The 23,612-nt window shown below is 36.0% G+C and overlaps 1 long non-coding RNA gene across 1 annotated transcript in view; it reads left to right on the top strand.

Annotated features, from left to right (window-relative positions):
• Positions 1-4,007: 4,007 nt before the first annotated feature.
• LOC117064445 overlaps positions 4,008-23,612 on the top strand; it is a 49,932-nt gene continuing 30,327 nt past the window's right edge. The window contains exon 1 of the long non-coding RNA XR_004429464.1: positions 4,008-4,291. This is a non-coding gene — a long non-coding RNA (uncharacterized LOC117064445). The remainder of the gene's footprint in view (positions 4,292-23,612) is intronic.

Below are 23,612 nucleotides of genomic sequence, written 5' to 3'. Positions count from 1 at the left end.
CCTCAGAACATGAAGGAAAACCTAAAAGAACTGAATGGAGAAGTAAAAAAATCCACAATTATATCTGTGGATTTATTTATCAGTCATAGATAAACTAGTAGACAGAATACTGGAAAAGATATAAAAGGACCAAATGCCACCAACGATCAACGGGTTCTAATTGATATTTACGTAATTATCCATCCAAGCAGGAAAATACTTATTATTTTCAAGTGTATACCCAACACTCACCAAATAAGGTTATCCTGATTCATAAAACAAATCTTAACAACGTAAAAGAATTGATATTATACAAAATATGTTATCTGATTGCTGTGGTTTTCCCACCCAAACTCATGCTGAAATTTGATTCTCAGTGTGGTGGTGTTGGGAGTTGGGGCCTAGTGGGAGGTGTTTGAGTCTCAGAGGTGATCCTTCATGAGTTGATTGATGCCCTCCTATGGAAGTGAAATTTTGCTCTCTCAGGATTGGATTAGTTACCAGAGAGTGAACTGTTATAAAAGCAAGGTGGACTTCCTAGACTCTCTCTTCCTCCTTTGCCAAGTGACCTCTTTTCCCATGCCAGTTTCTGACCCAACATGTGGCCCTATGCTCTTGAGTTTCCCAGCCTGTAGAATCCTGTGCTAAATAAATGCATATAGAAAACAAACTACCAAGTCTCAGGTATTCTGTTATAGACACACTAAACAGACTAACACACTGATCATAACTGAATTAAACTATAAATAAACAATAGAAAGATAGGTAAATTTCCAAACTCTTGGAAATTAAACAACACATTTTCAAATAGTCCATGGGTCACAGAGAAGATCCTAAGAGAAACTGGAAAATATTTTCAAGAGAAATAAAATGAAAATACAACATATCAAAATTTGTGGGATGCTGCTGGCGCAGTGTTTAGTGGAAAATGTATAGGATTAAATGTTTATTTTAGAAGGAATAAAAATAATATAGTCATTTTGGAACAGAGTTTGTCAGTTTCCTGTCAAGTTAAACAGACACTCTATTGCTCAGAAATTCCACCCCACCCAAAAGAAACAAAGCATGTGTATACAAAGACTGAATGCAAATGTATATAGCAGCTGTATTAATAATAGTCAAACATGGAAACATTTATATGGCTCATTCAACAATATAAATACAACAATATAAGCATTCAACTGGTGAATGTATAATCTATTATGCTATATCCACACAATTAACTAGTACTCAGCAACAAAGGTGGTGAACTATTGATATATGAAACAATGTTGATGAATCTCAAAAGCATTATGCTAAATGAAAGAAGCCAGATAAAAAAGTGAAATCATACATATCCTTGTCTACTTCCTAAAATCAGAGAACGCTATTTAATACTTATTTAACCATGAAGACTTATGCTATCTGAAGCCTTTGTGTTGAAACTCTTTATCATATTGAGAAGGTTTTCCTCTGCTTCAAGTATGTTGAGAATATTTATTATATGTGTTTAATTATATTAAATTTCCTTTTTCCCATTGAGAAAATCATTATTACTAATAGATTTTAATATTAAATTAAATTCTCTTACCTGGGATGAACCCCACTTGGTTATATTATATTATATCCCCAAATCCAAATCCCTTTACTATCTCCAAATCAAAATCTCTTTAATATTCCTCATTACAGTACTGCAGTGTTTCCAAAATTCATTGCTTCACAGAACATTTAATTTTTCTGTTAAGACATTTTTTAGGCTTTGTGTTCCACAGAACTATTTATAAATCACTGACATAAATAAGTTAATTAAAACTTGAAGTATATAGCTAGCAATCATTAATTTCTTTCATCTTTACCCATGTACTCACCAATGACTTCTAACATTTTGAAATGAAAGACACAAGAATTGTAGTTACTCTTACACTTACAAATGATCACTTTAAAGCATAATTTCAAAGAACAGGCTGCATATTCAAGTGGGAACAACTTGTGCATAAATCTTAAGATATTATTTGCCACATATTGATATAATAGTTGTAGAAAATGTTTTACTCTGTGGATGGTAGACTCACTGAAAAGCTCTTGCAACTATATATTGATTCCTTAATGCAGTCATTTCCTTGAAATATATTCACTTGTCTTGATCTGGCTCTTTACAGTAAGAATTTAATCACAGTTTTTCACTGGTTAACCACTTTGCAGTCCTTTACAATTTCAAGAAGTTCTGGCTACCATCTGAAATTAAATAAGTTAACCGTTGACCTTGGAAGTTACATAAAAAACTTTTTTAAATTGGAGTTTGCTTTTTTCTGTAGTCAGAGTTGCTATTTTCCCAGGGATGCTAAGTAACATTAATCTACGAAGATAGGTGGCTTTTCCCTGTGCACCTTCACACACACACACACACAGCACACACGCGCATGTAAGCACGCCAATAGATACTTGAATTAGATACTTTCATTTGGAGAGACTGGGATTCTTGAACACCTGGGCTCAAGAAATCCATTTGCTTTAGCCTCCCAAAGTGCTGAGATTATAGGAGTGAACCACCATGCCTGGCCAAAAAATATTTTTTAAGCAGAGGCTTAGGTATCAAATATAAAATGAAAAGTATTTTATAAGCTGGACTACTGGACTAGAACATTTAGTAAACTTTTTTTTTTTTTTTTTTTTGGAGACAGGGTCTTGTTCTGTTACCTGGGCTAGAATACAGTGGGCGGCTCATAGCTCAGTGCAGCCTCGAACTCCTGGGCTCAAGCAATGCTCTTACCTCAGCTCCCAAGTAGCTGGTCTAACAGGCATGTGTCAGCATGCCTGGCTAATTTTTATTTTTTTAAAAAGATGGGGTCTCACTTTGTTGCCCAGGCTGATCTCAAACTCCTGGGTTAAAGTGATCTTCCCAGTGTATCCTCCCAAAATGCTGGAATTACAGGCATGTGGCGCCATGCCCAACCTAGTAAACTTATTTTTAAGGTAGCTTGGTTTAAATAGTGAAGTGCTATAGACAGGAGAGACTTGACATTCTGCATTTGTCTGGGACTATTCAAACCTAAAACTTAGACCTTACCTTATGACGTGAAGTAAGGACAAGGACAAAGGTAATACTCACAGACCCAAACCAAGAAAGAAAGTTTGCTCATGATAATATTAAGGGAGATCACCTAGACATCTTCTCCAGCCTGGCTGCTGGGGTAGATTCTGGAGGGGAGAGAGGAGGAAAAAGATGCCTGGGTTTTATCTTTGGTGAGTGAAGAATATTGTACTTTACTTACCATACTCTTTTTACTGAAGGGAGAGAAGAAAGGTAAGATATGGGTGGGCTTTCTCCATTTTGAAAGGGAGAAAAAGAAGACCATGGAAGTGAAGAATTTTCCCTTCTATTAAGAAGAAAGGGGAAGTATTGGGAATAGGAGAGAGTAACATACTAGAAATTCTTCCTTTGGAGCTCAGTACTATTTTAATACTCTCCACATCACCCCCACTTTTTTGGACGCAGAACTTATTTCAAACAAAGTAAAGTAAGCACTGAACTGTAAATCTATGAATGTGGTCCTCAGTTTTCTTCATATGTAAAGTGAGAAGTTTGGGCTAGTCTCTGAGATGTCTTCTATCCACATGTACCTGAAATGACCCAAGCTGCAGACACTGTTCAACACACCTCGTCACTACTGGACTGGATGGCCAGGTGAATATTCTGGCTTGCTCATTCTGCTCGCGACAGCTGGGGCTGAAACAGCTTGTGGCAAAACTCAGGCTACAGAAGGCCTGGTCAAGGACTTACTCGCTGAGCACTGCTTCCTCTCCCTCTTGCTCAGCTTGGTAAGAGTATCAAGGGCATAGAAACTGCAAGTTCCCCAGGATCAGCAAATGCATTTTGTTCTTTAGGGTTCTCCTCCTGGTGCTCTGCTGCCCTTTTTTCTCAGAAACCCCACTGGTGCTCACACTGGGGCATTTAACAGCTCCTTTCAGTCACTTTTGTGTCCAAGGGCTGATGCCCATGCAGAGCCTGCTGGCTATTGACTAAAGGTTGGTGGTGGCCACCTCACGCCTGCAAACCACGAGGTTTGAGTATCTCGGGAGAAAGCTCTGGGACAATGCCCTCCCTGAGGTCAGAGTGTGCGGGGTCTTGTTGAAGATTTGCCAGGCAGCCAAGAGAGAGTGTTCCACACATAGAACAGGGGGAGACTTGAATCCCAGAGAAAACAAAACAAAACCTAACAAAACAGAAATGACTCTTGATGAACCTCTTGCTCTGGACTGGTGCCCTAGAAGTGAATGAAATTGTTTTAAAGATTACCAAGAAGATATAACATATCAAATGCAGCATTAATATGTGAGTATTATATTTTACTTTATTCTTAATTGTGGCATAACACATGTAAAATTTATCATCTTAGCTCTGTTTAAGTGCACAGTTGAGTAGTGTTAAGTGTATTCACATTGTTGTACAATCTCCAGAACTCTTTTCATCTTGAAAAACTGAAACTCTATGCCTATTTAACAACAATTTCTATTCTTCCCTTTCCTGGATTCCTGGCAACTACCCTACTACTTTTGTTTTTAATAAATGTGACTACTCTATGTATCTCATATAAATAAAATAATACAGTATTTGTGTTTTTGTGACAGGTTTATTTCACATAGATAATTTCCTCAAAGTCCATCCATGATGTAGCTATGTCACAATTTCCTTCCTTTATAAGGTTAGGTAAAATTTCCTTGTATGTATATACCACATGTTGTCTATCCATTCACCTGCTTATAGACACCTGAGGTGCTTTCACCTTTTTGCTATTGTGAATAATTATGTTATGATAAGGGGTATACAAATATCTCTTTAGGATCCTACTTTCCATCTTGGGAGGTATACACGTAGGCATGGAATTTCTAGATCATACAGTAATTCTATTTTTAATTTTCTGAGGGATCACAAAAATATAAGTGCTATTGTCTGAATACGTATGTCTCCACAAAATTCATATGTTGAAATCCTAACCCCCAAGATGATGGTATTAGGAGGTGGAACCTTTGGGAGGTGATTAAGTCACATGGGTGTAGCCCTCAGACATGAGATTAGTCCCCTTATAATAACGAACCCAGATAACTCTCTTTTTTTGGTGATTGACATCATTTCCTCTATGGAAGTGAATATAAAAACAGACACTGTAGAGGACCCTGAGATAATATATGGCTAATGATGAGACCCTTGCAGGTGGTATAGAAGCCTCTGGTTTGCCAGGGCAGATTCATATCTAGGATCAAAAGGACGACCCTAGTTGCTTAACAGGGAATAGGGTTTCATGAGAATGCAACAGTTTATTATAATTTATAATTATTATAATAATTATAGGAAAAGTTTATAATTTATAATTATATTAATTTATAATGTAAAACTTATAATTTATAATTATAATTTTAAAATATCTTTAATTGTATACCAAAGTCATTCATATTATATATATAATACATATGTAAAATACATGTATATGAATATTTCTGCAAACAAATCTTTCAAATGGAAAACCAGGAAAGAAGCTGATATTCAAACTCTCAGTTCTACTTACTTGTCCAGCAAAGATGATATCAAGCAGAGTATATTGGAAATAACCTCATAAAACCTCCGGCACTAGCATACCCTATACCTAGTCATAATGTCAACAAATAAACCCGCTGCTTGATAGAAGCCCACCAAACAAGTTCCTACATAGCCGACTTTCATTTCCTTTCCAGGATAACGAGGAGGAAAAGAGATATCATGAGCTCTAAGATGGATACTTTAGAAGGAACAGTTCTTTCAATGATTCTAGATATCTTATCTGGCACATATACACCATGGAATACTATGCAGCCATCAAAAAGGATGAGTTTGCATCCTTTGTAGGGACATGGATGCAGCTGGAAACCATCATTCTTAGCAAACTATCACAAGAAGAGAAAACCAAACACCGCATGTTCTCACTCATAGGTGGGAACTGAACAATGAGATCACTTGGACTCGGGAAGGGGAGCATCACACACTGGGGCCTATCAGGGGGAGGGGGGAGGAGGGAGGGATTGCATCGGGGAGTTATACATGATATAAACGTTATGCACATGTACCCTAGAACTTAAAATATAATAAAAAAAAAAAACATATCTTCTGACATTCACGGAGAACCTGTTACTATTTTGCATACGTTTCTTCCGGAGCTATGTCTTATTTCTGCCTGCCACACAAATCCAGAGTACCTATGATTTAGATTACTATATTATTTTCCCAGTTGCCATAATATATTCAAACAGATCAAGAATGTGAGATGGGCTCTAACTAGACACAGAATAAAATCTCTCTAGCTCTTTATTAATCCCATTTCCTTGAAAAGCAAACAAAACCCTACCTGAGGTATAATACAAAACACTTGCTTTGCTATTACTATGGCTATCCTATTTCTTCTATTTCTTCAGGAGTGCTGTTGTCAAAAATGATTCTTCTGATTTTGGTGGTTGTACCCTACATCATCATTTAGAGCTCACACATTTGAGAAAGCAATTGAGATGACACTTGTTTTACTGAAGTCAATATTAGTTAACCTGCTGTTTACCTGTGCTACAGCCCTATGCTTATAAGCATAGGAATTATGATCCATGTCTAGCCTGTCTCTGATCTCTGTAGGCAGAAGCAGAGATTATTTCTTGAAAAATAATCCAGGTAATAAAGGATTTGCTTCAACCTTTGTACAGTATTTTCTCAAGACTAAATCCCATTAACCATTATATCTACAAATGGATACCACATTTGTTTCTAACCACAATTTCAATGACTTACATCATCTTAGTGATAATAACGTAGGACAGAATGTTTGTGTCTCCTGATGGAAATCATCACAGATTTTGATAATCCCATGCAGATTGTTTTACAACCTGGAGAAAACATAAAGGCCATGAGAACAGCGTCTATGAAATGAATGCAGTGGAGCTAGTGGCAAGTCTAGGGTCTAGGAAAAAGTCGACTTACCCCAAATTTGTTGATTTGTGCCATTCAGTTGACTCTGCCCTTGCTCTTGGCTTGCTCCTTGGTCATATGTTCCTGGACTGAGGCTTTAACATGCCTTTAGGAAAGAACTGCCAACATTTCTAGCAGGATATCCAGTACTAGGATCCAAGGCAAAATGCAGGCCACTGAAGAAGCTCATAGCTTCTAACAAAGCTCAATTATGTATTTGTTGATGAGAGAAAGCCTCAAGGTGAAAGACAGAATGTTGACTTAATTTCTTAAAGGAAAAACCTAATGGAAATAGATTCAATCAGATCCTTAACTTACCGTAGAAAATATATTATGATAGAACTACAATTTCAGATGAGACTGAGAAACCAGCTGCCTTCAGCACCTTCTGTGACTGATTTACTCTAAACCAGGAATGAGATCTGCAAACCACCAGGTTCTACTCAACCACCCTTTATTTCCTGCTTTCTTGTGGAACCATGAAAGCTTAGGGAGACCTGTTAGGCTTGGACTTGTGAACTACAGTTCTCCAACAGCAAATGTGTCATGCATTCCCTGGGCAGAAGGGTCCATGATCACAGGCTGTGTTATCAACCTGTCTCCAAGAGCAATCAAAGAATGTGTGGGATGTCTGAGAAGGACACTAAGCGAGCTAACAGCTGGACTGGGAGAAAAAAATAACTTTCCATGGCATGTTCAAAAATTATGTGGTACCCTCAGAACATGCAAATAAACAATTATAGATATGTGTGGATATAAGATGGCTACAAACATCTACACACACTGAAAATAAAACCTGCATCCATAATCAACAAAACTCTGGACTGGGTTCATATTCTTAAACATCAAATGCAACTTATGAAGAAATTCTTAAATTTTATTCCTCCCTCCCAAAGAAAATCTTCACAACACTATAATCTCTTTGTAGATTTTGAAACACTTCTATGAAAAAAAATTATAATTTTGCTTTTAGTCAAAATATTGTCCTGGATAAGTACCATAGCCCTTTAAGATGTGTTATCAGTACAATTTTCCAAATGACTAACTTCTAACAATAAAGTCCAGTTTCCCCTCAACAACTAGGTGTCATGTTTTTTCATCTGCTGAAAGTCAAGCGGCTCCTCTGGTTTGCAGATTACAAGACAATGTTTAGATGAGGTGTCAGGCTGTACTTGCATATGCGTCTTCTAATATAGTCTTATCATTATCAAAGTAGTGATTTTGAATTTTGAAATTGTGGCCTGTTTTTACACAACATAATTCACATAACTCCACATAGATATTGAGATTTATGTAGTAGGATGTATTTGTCTAAGCCAATCCCATGTAGGAATAGCATAGGAAACAATATGCCATACTTGCATGCCTGGGTTGCTGGTCCTAGGTTTGGTGAAGTTGATATTGTGGGTTACGAATTTTCAGAACATTTTCCAGGGAGTGCAGCAAGTTTTGGTATATAGGTTGATAAAATTTAAAAGATGCTTTCAAGGACTTCTGCATTGAGACAGTACAATCAAAAGGCAAAAGTCTGCAGCTTCTAGCTTTACCTGTTTCAACCCTGAAAAATGTTCAGCTTGGACCCTAGTAAGCATAACTATTTGAAATTTTGGAATAGAGTGAGAAGGTCATACCTCAGGACCTCAAAATGTCGAAAAAAAAGATACATGAGTCATTTTCACACAACATTGCTCAAATGTTGCATGGAGATTGATCATAGAATATTTGGAAACCATTCTATGAACATTTGTAGCCAATGGCTTTCATTCAGATGCGTTCTGAATTTAGTAAGAAACAGAGACTAGATTTTTTTGATATTATTGAAATATTCAGTAACCACTACTCTTTTGAATGTTAATAGCATTAAATTTGTATTTGTATTTTGCCAAGGCACTCTCCATTACCTTACCATATTGATATAACTTTGCTTCCCGTAATATATAAAAATGACCCTTAAATCTGTAGTAACAACGGTCCAAGAATGTAAATAACTGAGTATATGTGAATGAACACATGAATGGACAGATGTATGAATTAAAAATAAAAATAAATAAATGCAGAAACGAATGAATAAAGCCAGTAGCAAGTGAGTATAGTTAGTACCTGGGGAGGGACGTGTTCAACTTTTGACAGGGAAGTCAGAGAAAGGGTCTCTGACATGATAATATGAGTAAAGTAAGATCTGACCAAAGGAGCTGAGAATGTAAGCCTCGTGCATTCTTTGAAGAAGAATGTTTCAGACAGAGGAAAGAGAATAAAGATCTAGAGGCAGAAACATATCTGACATGATTGAAGAACAAAGAGGCCGGTGTGGTAGCAGAATGAATGAAGGGGAGAGATGTAGGATATGGGTTATAATTCCAGGGGAGCCAGATTGTATGGGCTTTTAGAGGCCCCTATAAATATCTTGGCATTTATACCCAATAAATACAAATGTTTACTTAAAAATTATAATAGGAAATGAAATTTAAGTTCAGCTTTTCTGCATCACTCATAATTTGTCAGCTATTATTTTTCTAGTAGTGGATGAGTGTTGAACTATGCAATTTCTCATCTTATCCTTTTTGTTGTCAATAGCCTTACTTATTGAGATGTGAGGCTTGTAGCTGTGTAATAAAAGAAAATTAATTTTAATTGTTAGATTTAGTACTATACACTAATATCCTTCATTAATGTATTTCTTCAATGAAGATCTCTAAGAAATTTCTACGTGCTCAGTACTGTGCTAGGAAATAATTGCAAACTCCAGGAGGATTGGGCATGATTGCTTCAAACTGCTCCTTTTCAGGATTAGCACAGCTCAATAACACATGCTCAATAATATGTCCAGAATAAAGAAGTTACTAATAAATGAGGATACAACGGTGAAGAGTATATAGTTGGAGTCTGATTTCATGGAACATACAGTCAAATGAAAGAGTGATTTAAAAATAAGCAACTGTAGTACAGTTATGCACCAAACAACAGTGTTTTGGTGAAGAACAGACCCCATATATGATGTTGGTTCCATAACATTATTATGGAGCTGAAAAATTTTTATCACCTGATATCTTAATCGTCTTGATCCTTTGTAGGTCTAGGCTAATACATGTGTTTGTGTCTTAATTTTTAACAAAAAAGTTTTAAAGTAAAACATATATATTTGCAATAGAAAAAGGCTTATAGAATAATGATATAATGAAAGAAAATATTTTTGTACAGCTATACAGTGTGTTTGTGTTTTGAACTAAAAGTTATTACAAGAATCAAAAAGTTAAAAAATTAAAAGCTTATAAAGTAAAAAATTACAGTTAAGGTTAATTTATTATTTAAAAATATTTGTTTATAAATGTACTGTAGCCTGATTATATCGTGTTTATGAAGTCTCCAGTAGTGTTCAGCAATGTCCTAGGCCTTCACATTCACTCACTACTCACTCACTCATTCTCCCAGAGCAATAGTCAGTCCTGTAAACTTTGGCCACAGGAAGTACTTTACATAGGGGTACCTTTTTCTTCTTTAAATCTTTTACATTCTATAATGTTTAGATAATGACAAAATCACCTAAGGAATACTTTTGTCAGAACATATTCCCACTGTTAAGCGACTCGTGACTGTGATGAAGGAAGGATAGTTTCAGCGTGATGGTGATTAATCATTCCAGAATTCAGTAACAAAGTAACTATTACCTAAAATATCAACACTAAGAAAAGTCATTGAAATACTGACCAGTGTTGTTGGAGAAAATTGGAAGAAAAAGACTAAGCATACAAATTGCAGATATTTATTTCTTGTTTAGAATATGATTAGGCTGAATGGTGAAATGCACCTAACAAAATTAAGTCAACTTTATAAATGGTGCCAGGGTGTTTATTAGATTTGCTTGAAAATTTCTCAAAAAATTATCCAAGACTTTGGCAATTTACTACAAAGCCAATTCTATGAATATAATCACTAAAAAAAGAAATCTATTGCCTCAGCATCTTTACTAAGAACAAGAGTAGGCACAAAAACTCAAAAGCAATTTCAAAGCATGTTGATTTCTCCCATATTCTTCTTATAGATAATTCATTAAAGCCATGCAAATGTCAATTCACAAATCAAAGACACATTTGTATCTTCACATTCTTACGTGTAAAAAGAGAAACCATGCACGTTTATGTAAGATATGTCATTTCAGTGTATAATTACCTGTCAGCTTTCAGGAAAAATGAATATTCAGGGACACAGGAAGAATCACCGTACATCAAAAAGGAAAACATCATTGATTGTTCTGGAAGTCATTAGCTAAATTGTCTATTTACAAACCTTAGCATGAGTCTAAAATTACCTAATGCATTTCTTGTAGAGAATAAAAAAAGAAATAGTATCTAACAAACAGAATCTTGATTATTAGAAGGGATTTTTACAGTTTCCAAAGCAGCAGCTGGCAAACCTTTTCTATAAAGGGTCAGACCAAATATTTCAAGCTGTGCAGGCCAAACATTCTCTGGCACTGCTACTCAACTCTGCCGCTGCAGTTGAAAGCAGGCTTTGTGAACAAGTGAGCATGGTTGATAAAACTATTTACAAAAGCAGGCAGCATACCAGATGTGGCTCAGGGGTTACCGTCTGCGGACCCCCATTCTAGAAGATTTTCAGATTAAAGAAGCTCTGGGGATGCTTAGTATTTACGTGATCACAACCGGATACATTCCAAAGTCATGAGTGCTATGGTATCTCAGGTGGTATCAAGCCTGGCGAACAAATCCTATTTATGTAAATCAACTGAAAAAACAAACGGAAAACTTTACCTGAACTTGCCTGCAGTTGATACATTCTGGGAGAAATGAAAAATACATTTAATGACAGAAATTAACCCATAAAAAGATGTTTGAGCAAGAAGGATGTGTGAATCAAGTGTGTTCAATCTTTTTCAGCAGAACCACCTGAAATTCACAAAAGCCAAAAATAGATTAAGCTAGACATCAAGATGTCTGGATTCTATTATGGGCTTTGCTAGTAAGAGCTCATATGACCTCTACACTTCAATTTCTCTAACTCTAAAAAAAAAGTATGTGAACTTGATGAACTTTGAAATTATTTCAGACTAGAAAATTTAATGCTATTATGAATGAAATGAACATTTTGATAATATTGCCAATAGGAAGAAACCATGGCTGAGAGAGCCAGTGGTGACTAAAAGGACAGGTGTCCCACCAGGCAGACCTGCTATGAGCATTCAACATTTGAGTTGCCAGGGACTTTTTAATGACAATGAAATCAAGATGATGGAATGCCTTATAGAATACATGCCATAAGTTCCAGGCAGAGTCTGTTCATCACCCAGATAACCAGTAGACAAATGCACACTGTGGAAAAGGTAGAGAGAGACCAGCTGCCAGTAAGCCAAAGCATTCATTGCTTGCAAAGTAGAAGCAAATGTTGCTCACATCAGAGCATATGAAGCAAGGCCTCCTATTTCCGTGTGTGTTGGTATCCATACATTTCTTTTAAAAAAAGGTCAATTCATACTTGGTTATATTTGATTATTAAAGGCTAAGATGCTGCATTTGACTGTGAATCTGGAAAGCTCTCAATCCAAGAAATTCTCAAGAAAGGTAATCTCAGATTCCAAAGAGCTCAGGTTTCAAAATTCATCAGAAAGAAAGTACTGGTGGAGGACTGCTTGGAGGATATGCTACCTCTTGATGACACTGGGTTCTTTAAAATCTATCCTTCCATTGAGTCAGACCATCAGAGAAACAAACTTCTAAGATGTCCCACATTGTCCAATCTATCCCCTCTACCTGCTCACCATAGAACTGCTTTTACGGAATCAGAGTTTGCTGCAATGCTATAAACATACACTGATGATACTTACTTACAGCGTAGCCACATGTTCTGGGGTGCCTGGGACAATCCTAGTTTATACCAATGGTCTTAACATAATGACTGATAAATGCTTTTCCAAGAACCACTTTTCTCTAAATGAAGGCAACTCAAACAATTCAATCATTTTTTTAAAACAAATCACAAGGGAAAGGAAACAAACACACAAACATGATTTAGTGGACCCTCTTATTTTTCCTAAATCAAGTGGGAAGAAAGAGAAGCATTCTCAACCAATGGATTTTCATCATTCTAGAGCAGGTATGGGAAATACTGACACTGAAAAAAGAAAATTAATTAACATCTTACTGCTTCTTAGTCACCAAGGAAAGTGGATCTTGACTTGAATCACAAGTGGCACAGTGTTTCTGTGATCAGCGTTCAGCAAATAGATGACAATTGTATGACCTGATACATGCCGGCTCTCTTGCCTCAGGTTGCCCTGGAGAAAGGACGAAAGGGCCATAGGTCCCTTACTTTTTGAGGACCACATTTCATTGCAAGCAGCCAAGCATCTAGCACCCAGAAAGATTAGATAAAAACAACTCACCAATCCTTTTCAAATATATCACTTCCCTTTAAAGTACAGCAATTTGTTCCTGGATTCAATTAGCTACACAATATTCTAGCTATAGCAGTTCACTATACTTTTAATACGCCCAAATTTTAACTAATTAGTGGGACACCAAAACAATCAAGTGGACAGTACAACATTTGTTTTGGAGGAACCAGACTCTAAAATATTATCATCTACATCCTTTTATTTTCCTTAGTTTACATTGATTATAGCTTCTTATTTTAAATCATTGTTGGAACAAGGCAGTTTATAAATAAAGAATAGAAAAGTATGAATTAAATAGTGAGATGACATGATATTTCCCGGGGTTCCTGAAATCATACTGAGACTTTCCAAGGGAAGAACGATCCTTGTTTATTTAACAATCAACAAATAGCAATGTGCACTACGTTAGGAAAGATAACACTATATCACCCCCTGAATATTCTATGTAGCTTTAGGTGGTCTTACTTATTTCCTTTCCTTCTCTAGTAATAGAGGGCAGTTGCACACAATGAGCATCTCTCTGATGTGCAGCTCTTTTAATGAACAGGTCATATATTTGCTTAAAAGATAGGTCTGTGGAAATATACAGTAATGGAAGATTTTGTTCTGCCCACTAATTTATTTAAAAATCCTTTGGATTGAGTGGAAAGACCATTTTAATGGTCTTTTTTGCATCCTACAAGAAATATAATAATCAACAGCTAACCCAAACATAACTTTTGAAGGAATCGTAGCTAAAAAAGAAAATGGGAAGGTAGTGCTGTGGGTTAACTTGTGTCCTCCGTAAAGACAAACTGAAGTCCTAAACCCTAGTACCTATAAATGTGACTGAATTTAGAAATAGGGCCTTTATAGACATAACTAGCTAAGATAACGTCATACTAGGTACAGTAAGCCCTATATTCAATGACTGGCACCTTTATGGAAGCCCATGTGAAGACACAGAGACATATAGGAAAGAAGGCCACATAACAAGTGTATTAGATATTAGGATGATAAACTACAGTTCAAAGAACAGCAACAACGCCAGTAATCACCAGAAGCTGGAAAAGACACAAAAGCATCCTTAAGTAGAGTCCTTAGAGGGAGCAGGAGCCTGTTGACACCTTGATTTCAGGTTTCTAGCCTCCAGAACTGTGAGAGAATACATTTCTGTCCTTTTAAGCCATACATTAAGCAGTACTTGGTTACAGCAGCCCTAGGAGACTACAGCAAGGGACAAACTCCCTTTGTTAGGATCCCCTTATCACTTCCTTTCCAACTACTTACTCTCCAGGGTAATATGCATTTTATTGAGATTCTATATTTTAAGCTACAAGATGACAGTATAGTTTGCCAGTAAACAGCGTGAGCTTTGGAGAAAGAAAGATCTGAATTGAAATCTGGCTTTACCATTTGTTAATGAAGCATCTTGGCCAAGTCACTTGATCTCTCTAATATTCAGTTTCATTATAATTAAAGTGGGAATAATTACAATGTTTACTTAGAAATGTGATCATATAAGTAAACAATGAGCATTGACCTTACACAGAGGATAAAAGACACAGAAATAAGAGACATTAAAATCATGAAAAAGAAGTTAAATTGTTTGCAGATGCCATGACATTACATATAGAAAACCCTAAAGACCACCAAAAAACTGTTGGAACTAAGAAAGGAATTCAATAACATTTCAGGATACAAAATCAACATACAAAAATCAGTTGTTTTCTATAGACTAACAAAAACTATCTGAAATCTATAAGATATTGAATAAAGAAATTGAAGAAGACATAAATAAATGAAAAACTATTCTGTGGATTGGATTGGAAGAATTAATATTGTTAAAATGTTCATACTACCCAAAGAGGTCTATATGCCTAATGCAATCCTTATCAAAATTCCAGTGACATTTTTCACAGAAATAGAAAAAAAACTCTAAATTTGGATGGAACCATTACATAGCCCAAATAATCAAAGCAATTCTTAAGAAAGAACAAAAAAGCTGGAGGCATCACAGTCCCTCATTTTAAAATATATTACAAAGCTATTGTAATCAAAACATCACAGTGCTGGCACAAACAGACACATGCATTCATGGACAGGAATAGAGAGCCCAGAAATGAACCCATGCATATATGATTAATTACATTTTGACAAGACTGCCAAGAATACACAATGGGGAAAAGATAGTCTCTTCAGTAGAGGGTGATAGGAAAACTGGATATCTATGTGTAAAAGAATGAAATTGGACCCTTCTTATATACCATATTAAAAAAATTAACTCGACATAAAGATTTCAATGTAAGACCAGAATCCATAAAAGTCCTAGAAGAAAATAGGGGAAAACTCCATAATATTGGTCTTGGCAATCATTTTTTGGATATGACACCAAAAGCATAGACAGTAAAAGCAAAAATGAACAAGTGGGACTACATAAAATTAAAAAAAAAAAAAAAAAAAAAAAACTTCTGCATAGAAAAGAAAACAATCCTCTGGGCATGATGTCAAATGCCTGTAATTCCAGCACTTTGGGAGGCTGAGGCAGGAAGATGCCTTGAGCCCAGCTGTTCGAGACCAGCCTCAGCAACATAGTGAGACCACATTTCTGCATTTTGTTTTTAATTAGCTGGGCATGGTGATGCGTGCCTGTAGTCACAGCTACGTGTGAGGCTGAGGTGGGAGGACTGCTTGAGCCTGAGAGGTTCAGGCTGCAGTGAGCTGTATTCATGCCACTGCACTGCAACCTGTGACAGAGCTAGGCCCTATCTCAACAAAAAAGAAAAAAACATCAACAAAATGAAAAGGCAACCTACAGAGTGGGAAAAATATTTGCAAACCATATATCTGACAAGGTATATGGAAATATATAAGGAATCCAAATAACTCAATATATATGGCAATATAAAAATACAAATAAACCCGATTTAAAAATGAACAAAAAAACCTGAATAGACATTTTTCTAAAGAAGACATACAAATGACCAATAGGTATATGAAAAAGGTGTTCAACATTACAAATCATCAAGGAAATTCAAATCAAAACCATAGTGAAATATTGCCTCACTCTTCTTAGGATGGCTATTATCAAAAAGACAAGAGATAACAAGTGTTGGCCAGGGTATGGAGAAAGGAAACCCTTATATACCATCAGTGGGAATGTAATTTGGCACAGGCATTATGGAAAATAGTATAGAAGTTCCTCAAAAAATTAAAAATAGAATTATTATATGTTCCAGCAATATATACTTCTGGGGATATATCCTGATAACTTGAAATCAGTATAGTGAAGAGATATCTGCACCACATGTTGACTGCATCATTATTCAGAATAGCCAATGGCTACACATAATTGAAGTGTCCATTAATGGATGCCACATGTATCATGGAATATTTATCAGCCATAAAAATAAGGACATTCTGCCATTTGTTACATCATGATAAACCTGGAGGACATTAGGCTAAGTGAAATAAACCAGACACAGAAAGACAAATACTATTTAATCTTGCTTGTGTGTGGAATCTACAAAAGTAAAACTCATAGAAGCAGAGAGTAGAACAGTGGTTGTCAGGGATTGAAGGGTGGAAGAAGTGGAGAGATATTGTTCACAGGGTAAAAACTTTTAATTATTGTTCAGTTTTATTAAGATATAATTGACAAATATAAATCATATATATGTATGAACAATGTAATTTTTTGATATGTGTTGTGAAATGTTTAAATCAAGCTAATTATCGTATTCATCACTTCACATACTTATTTCTTTGTGTTGAGAACATTTAAGATCTACTTGCTCAGCGTGTTTCAGGTATACAATACATTACTATTAACTGTAGTCACCATTCAATCAGACTAAAACTTTGTAAAAAGGGTAATAACTTTTTGTTGTAAGATGGATATGTTCTGAGGACTAATGTATAGCATGGTGACTATAGTTAATAATACTGAATGGTAACAGTGGATTTTAAATGTCTTCACCCCCCTAGACACACAAACGATTGATATGGCTGATGATGGATGTGATAATTTGATTGTGGTAACATTACACAGTCTACACGTGTATCAAGCCATTGCATTGTCCATCTTAAAGATATATTATGTTGTCAATTAAATATTTAAAATAAGAAAAATAATAAAAAACCATTGTGCTGATTAGGTATCCACTAGTTCTCCAGTTTAGGATTTAGGTTCATGCCAGCCAGGAGTATGATTACAACAGATATGAGGTAGAACTGAAATGGACAGCATATGAAAGTCTTTTCTAGCTATGGGGTATGATGAACCACTTAATAAGGCAGTAGTGGCTATAAGGATTCCTGCAGATTTGACAGAAAACTCAGCAGGATGTTGAGACTCCGCTAGAAGCAAGAAACCCTGTTTTTCTTTACACCCCCACCAATCTGTCAAGATTTAGGGTTTGGATTAGAAATTAAGACAAAGATGGTAGCAAAAGAAAGCACAATGTAAATTTCATCAAAGGGCCTCAGCTAAACTGCTCTTAAAGATTCAAATTGGAATATGTCACCCAAACTCTCATTCTGTTCTATTTTTAATTTCTCAGCCATCGTAGATGTTGGTGTTGGGGTGTGTGTGTGTGGTGTGTGTGTGTGTGAACTACTTAATTTTATTTTGCATTATGGCACTGCAGCTCTTGTTTTGGCTGTATTTCTCCTGTAAGTCAAGAAAAAGTAAGTGGAAAACAAAACAGCAAAGTCATACATATAGTTACCACTCCTCTAACATTTATCTAAATCAATATTTAGACAAAGGAGTAAAAAGCAAAGAATAAACCAGAAACTGTGGTGTTTCTGAACCTTTCTGTTACTACTTCTTACATCCTCTGGTACCTGCTAGAGTTTAGACTTGTGGTCATGGATTTGAGAAAGCAAGGGACATATCCATACATGCAAAAATGACAACGAAGTTCACATCCACGAGTTACTATCTTCCACAGTTATTTAGCTGACCATGGAGAAAAAAAAAAAGTCTTAGCTAGATGAATAGGGGTAAGGAGGAAGTGGAAAATAATTTTGCATTAAGGCTCTACAGTGTATGCACCCCACATTATTTCTCTTTTAAACATGAAATTCAAAGCACATAAATCATTAAGATATAGCAAAAACCCATGCTTTATTGGAATTTAGGGAATATAAATGTTTAAATACCAAGCATTAGTATTCTTCCTTCAGATGATTTATATTTTGAAGTAATCAAAGTAGTAAATGTGCATTCCTCCTCTCCTAGGAATAATTTTCCAAATAACCCTGTCATATTGATTTCTACTTTCTCACACAAATACATATATACACACACACACACAAAACACAAGTAATCACAGAAGTTGATGTCACAGAAATGTGTTATATATTTTGTTCTTTATTTAATGATCATCTGCCATAACTTATTAAAAATTGTATATATTCAAGGTGTACAACATGATTTGATACATGTATACAGATAGTTCCTAACTCATGCTGGTTCAATTTATATTTTTTCAACTTTACAATGGTGCAAAAGTGATATGCATTCATACAGTACTCATAAAACTATTATGTTTTTCACTTTCAGTAAATCACAAGATATTCAACACTTTATCATAAAATAGGCTTTGTGTTACATGATTTTCAAACGATGTTATTTTCAAATTGCAATGGATTTATTGGGATGTAGCCCCACCGCAAGCCAAAGAGCATCTGTGCATTGTGTAATGATTATCAAAATCAAATTAAATTATCACTTCAAATACCACCAATGCTGCACATTAGATTGCCAGAACTTGTTCATTTTATAACTAAAAGTTTGTACCATTTGATCAGCATGTCCCCATTCTCCCCAATCCCCAGTTCCCGGGTGACCACAGTTCTACTCTCCATTCCTATGAGTTAGGCCTTTTAGATTTCACATATAAGAGAGACCATACAATATTTTTCTTTCATTTCACTTAGCATAATATCCTCCAGGTGCCATGACTCCTTAAGTAAATTGTGTGTTTCTTGGTGGCAGGTGCTCTTTCCTTATTTTATGTCCCCAACAGTTTCTAAACCAAGACTGCACAGAAGTGCTGCAGGAGTGCTACAGGCGGTAGAGGCCATAGTTCCAGTTTCTGCTATTTATTTATTGTGTGTACCACAAAATGTAGATCAAGGATTTATAAAAGAAAATATTAATTCTTGACTTTCAGTGGCTAGTTGTCATCTGACCCCATATATTGAAGGAAACCGTAAATCCAGGATGGAGTAGAGTCTCACAGCATGATATAATCTCAGCAAGGCTATGAGCTCTTCTGAAACTAAACATACAGGCAGCAGTCAAACACTTACAGTGATGATTTGGGGATGTTAGGATTCAGGACATTTTATATTCTGGTTCTGTAATCTAGGCAAAATGCTAAAGATACATTTTGATTGCTTGGAGAAACAGAACGAACAGAAAGGGCAAGCATCATGAAAACTGAAAGTTTCTAAAAGCTTTCTTCAAATGCAGGAAGGACTCTCACATGAAAATGGACATGCTATTTCATACAGAGCCAAAAAAGACAAAACAGTAATAGAAGTAACCATGAAATGTATTATAATAACTAAATAACTTTATTAATAAAAATATGCTCAAAAGAAAAGGTGGCCTTCAGGTATAGCTTACGTTTACTAGAATCAGTGAAATAAAATCTTGATTGAGCACTGGCCAAGGACACACAGGGATTTCAAGTGTGTGTGTGTGTGTGTGTGTGACCTAAGTTACTGTCCAATTCTATGATTTTATGAAATGTACCCACCCATTGCAATCAAAGGAAAATTTTAAGTGACTTAACAGAGATTAGACACAGGCTCATAGACCATTAAGATATCATCATAAATCTCCAAAGAAAGGACATGTTAGCAACTAAAAGATGCTTTGATTTTTTTACCCTATGTCACTTTAAAATTGCAGAGATCCTAAAAGAAACCAAGAGCAAAATTCAGGCTATAGACTCTTTCCCGGTGACTACTTACATCTAGACAGTGAAATGTTTCCTGATAAAACACAGTGATTTATGTTTGTGTTTTAATTTTGAAAAATGAAGACAACCATGGATTTAATTCTGGAAAATCAGTATATATTTTGTCATGCCCAGGTTCCCACATCTATATACTCTTCATGCTCTGCCATGTTTTACAGTGCTCAAGCCCAACTGGTTTATGGTAACTGGGCCTAGCTCTTCATGGTACCCTGGAAAAAGATGAAGTGAGGCCATTAAACATGGAGAAGAACACTTACTAAGAAATCAAAAATGTATTATAATACAAGTGTATTAAAGCTATCCTCTCATTGTGGCCCAAAACAACTATATCGTTTCATCTGATACTATACATACTTTTGTCTAAGAAACTTATGCTGGCCATCATTATATTAAAGGGAAGTAAAACAGAAAAGTAAGCTTTCCTCCCCAAGTCTTCTTTCATAGCTGGAGATTCTAGACTCTGCAGACCAAGTTGCTCTGTATTTTTTCTCTGTTCTAGACTATTGGCCTAAGAAACTTCTAAAGAAGAGTGGGGAATAGGGAAGCTTCTTTGAGATTCCTTGAAGAAAAAAAAAAAAAGTTCCTCATGTAGCTCCTCAGATCCTAAGAACCAAGGTCATAACATTCTACTCTCCACCAGAATGATAAAACTTCAGATCCTTTAATATTACCATGACATAAACTCTATGAGGCCAGCAATTGTTGTCTAATTTTTCTATAACTCTTTTTTAGGGCGTGGGACAGTGCCTATCACACAGAAAACATTCAATAAATGTTTGTTGAATAAATGAATGAATAACAAATCAATGTGTCATTAAATTAAGTTTGATAACAGCATCAAATTATAGAGAAAGTATTTGCAAATCCCTACACTCAAGAAAAGAAAACATTTTATGCATTAACATGATCATTGAGAAATTGATATTTTAAAATTAGGCTCCTGCAGAGTTCCATTTTACTTCAAATATATATCTATATATCTCCAGAAAATCAAACATTAGCATTGTTTATATGTTATTGATTTAGCTCTCTGGACTACATTTCAGAGCTGATCCTGCACCATCTCACATTCAGGGCTCTTTGCAGTTACAGGTGCAGGTGCAGGTGCAGGAACTGCTCCAAGAACTCAAGAGACAAAGCTTCTTCTTTGGAGCAGGTTTTGATGTTCACATTAAGAATGTGGGAACTTGTCAGATCTTTCCTTCCCACTGTGTTTCATTTGTTTATTTGTCTTTAACCAGCAAAAGTGAGAAACTCTTTATAGGTCAATGGTTATGAGCAAGGCCCCTGGAGTCAGACTGCCTGGGTTTACCATTCACACCACTTAAAATCTGTTATTTCACCTTTCTGAGGCTTAATTTCTCCATCTGTATAATGGACCCAAAGTAATACCTAACTCACAGATTTATTTTGAAGATTGAGTTTGGAGGTGGAAGTTCACAGCACAGTGCCCAGTATACAGTAAGTGTTTAATGATTGTTAGATGTAAGCATGGTGATAACTGTATCCCACCCTTCCTTTTTGCATTCCCTGCTATGTACCATTCTGCTACCCCTATACTGCTGCCTTACATGAGAATCCCCTGAAAACATGCTGGTATTTGAAAATTCTGCATTCCAACGAAGGGTGTGCACATGGAGGATCCTGATGGTACCTGACTCTGTGCAGATGCAGCAGCCCAAACTCTGTCTCTGACCCTACTTCTATCTTAAGCCCAGTGGATCCCTTGCAACTATATGATTCCTCTGTTAGCGGCTGGTGATAATGGTGCCAGAGAGGGCAGAATTGTTTCAGAATTCAGAGAGAGGATGGCATGTTGAGATTAGAATAAATATTCTAGATCAAGACCCTTATTCAATAAATGAGGACAACGAAAGCAGAGAAGCAGTGTGCCCGAACCAGGTCTGGCTTTACTGAAATTCCTGGCTGATGTCTCTGTGCCCCCTATTCCTGCCCACCCCTCCCACCTCCTGATAATGTTTAGTCATGACAACCAGAAGAGATTTGTTAATCAGGGGACCCACTTTGGTGAAAGGAGATGATTCTGTATCATTAACTGATTCAATAAACAAATTCCAGTATAACATTTACTTTTCTCTCTGCCACCCCTTGGAGGAAAATTTCAAGAATAAACAAAACTAACTAGCAAACTACATGTTAAGCATTCCAATATTCTGTTTTTAACAAAATATTTTAGTATTTTAAGAAAAAGAATATGAGGACTTCAAAGTGGGGGTCCAATTTGTCTTTGTTATTTTAACTTTTGATGAGCCACATTGTTCTAGCTATATTAATTTGAATCCATCTGGCTCACACAGAGAGACATTTCAAGTGCTTTCCATAATATCGGGAAGGAACGATCTCATGAGGAAAGGATATTTTTCATGCTGCTGGATTCTTGGAGGCTTTTGCTGAGAATCATCATGTAGGGTGAGGTGGAGCATCATGCATTTATTTAACAAATATGTATTGAGTAGGTGCCGCGCCAGGCACCATGTCGACTACAAGGTTTATGAAAGTGAGATTCAGACCTTATTCTCAAGGAGCATAGAATCTAGTAGGAAATACTAGTATGTTAATTAATTACTAATAAAAGTCACAGTAAATGTCATGCTAGCGTATATTCAGTGTGCCCTACTAGTCTTAGAAGTGGCCCCTAGATCACGCTGGGACTAAAATAAGAGATCTCTGAGGAGCTGATTCTTGATGGACAAACTGGGAAAGAAAAACTCTTTGAATTAAAGAACAACAGGAGTCCCTTTCCATTGAAGAATTTATTAAAATCATACAAAAGATTACACTCTGGGAATACTCATTAAACACCTATAAGATTCTATGGGAAATTTTCATGAATCAAAGCCCAGATGTGACCCTGTGGTCAAATATTTAGAGACTATTTGGAAGAAGGCTGATTTTTCCTTATATCAGTTACGTGCTCCTATCTAGTAACAAGATTTCTGTCTATGAGGGAAAAGCAAGAACGCTGGATATGTTTGTGGCTCTGAGTGGACCTTTCTAATAGTTCTGGCTTTCATCCTATCTTCTGCCCAGGTTGTGACCTTAGTAACTAGAAAATTAACCAGCCTCTGCATGTGAGCTCGCCTTTCCTCTTTATGGGTATGTTAAAATAATAATCTAACTGCCTGACACTTAAGCAATGGGATATTTTTAAATCCAAAGGGCAGTTGTTTCATTAGAAAGAGTGTAAATCTCAGCAAAGTTAAGGTTTTAAGCAGTGGTGACTTTCACAAATAGTCGTAGTCCCACAGAGCACGCTCATTCTTGC

Source organism: Trachypithecus francoisi, unplaced genomic scaffold (genome assembly GCF_009764315.1).
Source record: "Trachypithecus francoisi isolate TF-2019V2 unplaced genomic scaffold, Tfra_2.0 Contig01579, whole genome shotgun sequence".
NCBI lineage: Eukaryota > Metazoa > Chordata > Mammalia > Primates > Cercopithecidae > Trachypithecus > Trachypithecus francoisi.
This window is presented reverse-complemented; position numbering and strand designations above follow the sequence as displayed.